The sequence below is a fragment of the Chiloscyllium punctatum genome, chromosome 52, assembly GCF_047496795.1.
Source record: "Chiloscyllium punctatum isolate Juve2018m chromosome 52, sChiPun1.3, whole genome shotgun sequence".
NCBI classification, from domain to species: domain Eukaryota; kingdom Metazoa; phylum Chordata; class Chondrichthyes; order Orectolobiformes; family Hemiscylliidae; genus Chiloscyllium; species Chiloscyllium punctatum.
In genome coordinates this window covers 4,520,278-4,526,132 of record NC_092790.1, presented here as the reverse complement: position 1 = coordinate 4,526,132, position 5,855 = coordinate 4,520,278, and positions in this window count along the sequence as shown.

The window sequence follows — 5,855 nt, the reverse complement described above, 5'->3', positions numbered from 1 at the left end:
CTGGATGATGGATTGCGGTGTGATTCACACAGCAAAAGGTTTTGAAAGAATGAAAGATTCGTTTAATTGGAAAAGTTTTCTGCGGTTCCAATTCAATTGACTGTTAAAAATACTGATCAGAACTTTGTGTGGAGTGTTACATTAAAATTCACATCCCACTGGATCAACCATTGCACCCGATCTCTCCTTATTTGTTCACCTTTCATTCGATGTAAATTCATACAAAGTCAAGATGGAATGAAAGGAGAAAAGAAACGTTTGCACTCCTTTTCATTATCCCAATGTAACTTAGAACAGAATCAAATTGCTTTACTTCGACTTTGATGAGGTATCGATTTATCACAAATCTCCGGTGCAATGAAGGGCAAGAGCAAGATTCTCCACGTTAAATGTTTCATTCAATTTTTCTCCAAATTTATTTCAGCTTAAAGGAAATACTGATGAGAAAAACAGAAGGTTGTACGACAAAACAAGATCGCAGTTTTGATGCTCATCTACTTTGGCAGATTTCAATGGGCATCAAATGAATCCAACATCCTGGCGATCGTCCTCCCATCTTTATGGCATGGGATTAAAGCAGGAAATCGATCTCTAACAGACGGGTCACTTCCTATTCATTATGGAATAGCTGTCCTTGACAATAGACAAAATCTGCTCAGATCCATTTATAATGCTTCATGTGGAATATTAAAGAAATCTTTCAATACTATGAGTTTTTGTTGCTGAATCATACTCAGCTGCATACGTTTCCGGTATTTCTTTGCATCTGAAGTCGTCCAAATTAGATATTGTTTCCTCGCACCATCTACCCCCTACACCCTCCTTTACACTTTTACCTGGCCACAGGCTATCTCTCTCCTGGTGAAACTCACTGCTTCTGTGTCTCTAATTGTGCCTTTCCAAATATTTTGGAAACGGATTGTCTGAGTGAAAGAAATTCTGCTCCCATTACGTCTTTGTCCCACATCGATGGTTTTGAAATCTTGACTTTCAGAAATTTATGATCTTGAAAGAGTGAATTTGCCACATATTTACTCTCTCCAAACCTCAAATACTCTGGAAAACTTCCATTCGGTTTTTCTTGGTTTAGTTTCAAATTTTGCAGAACACAAATAAATGAAACTCCATCCCCACTAAATGCCGTCAGCATCGTCTCCAATGTCTTAGCAGCCCAGTAAATGTGGCAGTGTCCTCTCTGATAGAATCTCCGATTCCCTACAATTCAGAAAGTACAGTTCAGCCAATCGAGTCTGTCGGGAGACTCTGAACAGCATCTCAACCAGACCTTGCTCCCGTCTCTATCCCCGCAGGACTCTGGCGTGTGATTTCAAATAAACCTGCTGGAATAAAACCTGGCATCGTGTGACTGCTGACCTTATCACTGCGTTACCCATGGCTAATTCACTTAACTTACTGAATTCACTCCCTGGACATATCAGCGCAATTTAACATGGCAAATCCACCTAACCTATACACTTAAGAGCAGTGCGAACCACTGAACAAATGTACCATCACATTCAACACTATCTGTATCATTTACACACTGGCAACTCCGCCTAGTGAAAGCAAGCTGCGCCCACCAACCCGAATTCAATGCATCCAACCGCGGTTCTACGCTGGACAACGTCAGTAGTTCTGCTGGAAATGTCTCTGTGCTCAGATCTGAATGGGTTTATTCTGTTTTCTTCCTCAGATTCCTGCTTTAAATAAACATATCAGTCAGGAACAACTCTATATAATGGTTTTCATTGCAACACAAACACAATGTGCAGTTTGCTGAAGTTACGTGTTTGCACTTTCACTGACACTTTGTCTTCCCAGGAGCTGCAGTTCTTCCCCAGCTGATTCAGACAGCACAGTCCTTCCTGTGACATGTCCCATCGAGAATGGAATGGCAGCCATGAATAACCTTCACTGGGGAACAGAGCGACAGGTTTTAAACATTTACGATGCCCCCACGGAGAATTGAGCCCTGTGACAGGCGGGGACACTAACCACGATACTGTGGAGGACGACAACATCGAAGGAGGCCCTTCAGCCTGTTGTGGCCGCACTTGTCAAATACAACTGCTTAACGACCTGAATCAAGTTCCATCGTTGAGCCCAAAACCTTACATGTTTTGGCATCACAAATTAACATCTCAATTTTTTTTTAAGGTTAGAATGATTTCCACGTCTCTGACCCTTTCCGCAAATCTACTCAAACCTTTCTGCCTTTTCCCGAAATCTCTGGCCCCAGTGTTCGATCTCTCCATCAATAAGAAACGCTTCTTTCAGTCTATCCTATCCATATCCCTCAGTATTTAGTCCATCTCCGTCATGTCTTCTCCAATCCCCTCTGCTCGGTGACAAACAACCCCAGTCTGTCCAATCTCTCCTCACAACTGAAACTCTTCAGCCCAGACAATATCCCAGTGAATCTCTACTGCAACGTTCCCAGTGCGATCACATCCATGCAGTACTCTGAATTGCAGAACTGCACACAGTAATCTAGCTAGGGCCAAATGAACTTTTTTTTTCTATTCTGTTACAGTATGGGGGCGTCGCTGGCTCAGCAGTATTGATTGGTATCCCTAATTGCACAGCGGGCAGTTGAGACTCAACCATATTTTAGTGAGTCTGCAGTCACATGGAGGCACGAGCAGGAAAGAATGACAGTTTCATTCCTTAAATGACGTCAGATGGTTTTGTTTTTTTTTCAACAATTGAACATGGATATATAGGAGTTATAAGATTCGTAATTCCAGATATTTATTGAATCCCAATTCTACCACCGAGCATGGTCAGAGTTAAATCCAGGTCCCTGCTGTCTGAATTAACAGTTCAGTGTTCAGTGGTAATAGCGCTTGGCCATTGCAGAAAAGCAGTGAAACTGATCTTATCCAATGAAGTCACTTTTCCCCGATACTGTTCTGTGCCATTTTTCTGACCTTGACCTCCCCAATAATATCTGGTCCATATCAGTAAAAGCTGCGACATGAGCATTAATCTCACAACAGTGGTAACCATTTGGATCAAATGGTCTGCAGATCCCGATGGTAGGGTTGGGGTAAGGTCACCCAGCAACAGTGACTGCAGCCACACAGACTGATCGGTATCAATCTGAGTCAGTGTTAGATTCTGCAATACCTTAGTGAAATAGGAAATGACTCCGCAAACACATGAGGAAAGAGCAGTGCTCCGAAAGCTAGTGCTTCCATTAAACCTGTTCTACCATAACCTGGTGTTGAGTCATTTTTAACTTTGTTCTCCATAGTCCAACAAAAGCATCTCCAAATTAACGAAATGGGGGTATGGGATGGAAAGTTCGGTTAGTGATCGTAGGAGGGAAGAAATCTCTGAGAACGGGTGGATTTGAATTCTGACATATGAAACACAGAGATGTGAGCGAGCAGAGCTTGAAGGAAAAAAAAATCACTTTGGAGAAAATCAAAACTTTAAAACAACTGATTCATGGGGGCTTCACAGAAGACTGGGAGACATAGAGGAACTAGTACCGTAACTCAGATTCGAACCGAGGTTGCTGCGGCCACAACGCAGAGTACTAACCACTACACGATCACAGCAACCCACTAACGAACACGCGAAACGTGTGCAATAAGTACAGTGTCATAAGAAATGTTAGGCAGCGCACCAAATGCACACTATCAGTGCTGAGCGAACAGTTGCAGAGATGTGGGAACTCAGAATGGGCTGGCGGTTTAACATCGGCTCCCCCATTGGCTGTGGTAATTCCATCATTAATGTGTTGAAGGCTGAGATCAATAGATTTCTACAAAACATCAAAGATTCCGAGGGCAGTGCAGCTTTTGTTACCTGCACATCCACCAATAACATTTATTGTATCCGTTGCTCCCAGTGCAGTCTCTGGTACATTGGGGAGACTAGGCGTCTCCAAACAGACCGCTTTAGGAAACATCTCCGGGACACCCGCACCAATCAACCACACCGCCCCGTGGCCCAACATTTCAACTCCCCCTCCCACTCTGCCGAGGACATGGAAGCCCTGGGCCTCCTTCACCGCCGCTCCCTCACCACCAGACACCTGGAGGAAGAACGCCTCATCTTCCACCTCGGTACACTTCAACCCAGGGCATCAATGTGGACTTCAACAGTTTCCGCATTTCCCCTTCCCCCACCTCACCCTAGTTCTAAACTTCCAGCTCAGCACTGTCTGCATGACTGGTCCGGACTTGTCCTCCCTGCCTATCTTCTATTGCACCTATCCATTCCACCCTCCCCCCAGACCAATCACCTTCATCCCCTCCCCCACTTAACTATTGTACTCTATGCTACTTTCTCCCCACCCATACCCTCCTCTCACTTATCTCTCCACCCTTCAGGCTCTCTGCCTGAATTCTTGATGAAAAGCCTTTGCCCGAAAAGTCGATTTTACTGCTCCTCGGATGCTGCCTGAACTGCTGTGCTCTTCCAGCACCACGAATCCAGAATCTGTTTTCCAGCATCTGCAGTCATTGTTTTTACCAAATTTTTGTTGAAATGTATACTTCAATAGCAATGCAGTTTAACATCGGTTACGTCACGAGTTTCCCCACACAAGTCACTAACCACTGCTGTCACATAGTCCCAGTTCCTAGCCCCAGAATCAGAGGAACTGAGTGGCGCAGTCGCAAATAACCAACTTGAATTCAAGATGGGAATGAGGTTGCAGAGATACTCGATGGCTCAAGTGACGCAACCGGAGAAAGCACGGTGTTTCTATGACGGTTTAGAGGCGTGGTTGGGAGTGCTTCTGGTCAAAGGCGGGGCAGAATGGAAAATTTGTTCCAGTTTATAATAACAGCGATCTACAGTGCATCTTGCTAAGACAGCTGAGTGACATAACCGGAGCGTGGGCAGCTGGTTTGAAGTTTAATTTTGCTTCATTATCACCCAGTTCCCTGGAATGAATTGCTTTCACCAGTTATATTTCCAATTGTTTGAAATCTCCCTGCAGTCTGCGGCTTTCTTCCTCATGGTTAATTGCATGACTAACTGTTGTATGATCTGCACACTGCTAAATCACGGCCACTGCAAGTAAATAGGAATCATTGATCTATATGAGAAAACAGTGGAACACACAGCAGGCATGCTTCGTAGGTTTGCAGGCGACGCCAGAATTGTAGACAGTGAGGAAGATTATCTAAGTTTCAAAAGGATCTTAATCCAATGAGTCGTTGTACTGAAAAATGTAACATGGAGTTCAATCTGGATAAACGGAAGATATTGTATTTGGTACAACAAAAAGAATATGGCTTTGCGTATGTTGGAGAGCATGGAAGCTCGGTGTGCAGGTACATAATTCCCTGTAATTTGCATTACCAACAGACAAGATGGTTCAAAGGCATTTAACATACTTCCCTTCATTGTTCAGTCCTTTGTGTATCGTAGTTGGGACGTTATGTTGAAGTTTTGCAGGACATTGATGAGGCGTCTTCTGGAATATTATGTCCAGTTCTGGTCGCCCAGTTGTAGGAATGATATTATTCAGCTGGAGTAGGTTCACAAAAGGTATACACACTTGTTGCCTGTGGAAGGTTTGAGTTATAATGAAAGGCTGGATAGGCTGAAACTATTTTCAGATTCGAGATCAGGTGCTGGAAAACCACATCAGGTAAGGCAGCATCCGAGGAGCAGGAGAAACATTTTTTTTCGCGCAAGTGTCCTTCACCAGGCTCTTCCCCGAAACGTCGATTCTCCTGCTCCTCAAATGCTGCCTGATCTGCTGTGCTTTCCCAGCACAACATTCTCGAGTCTGATCTCTCATCTGCTGTTCTCACTTTCTCCCAGTTGAGAGTGTTTTCACTCTAGCTTAGGGGTTTGAACGGCGACCTGACAGACGTTTATGAATTATT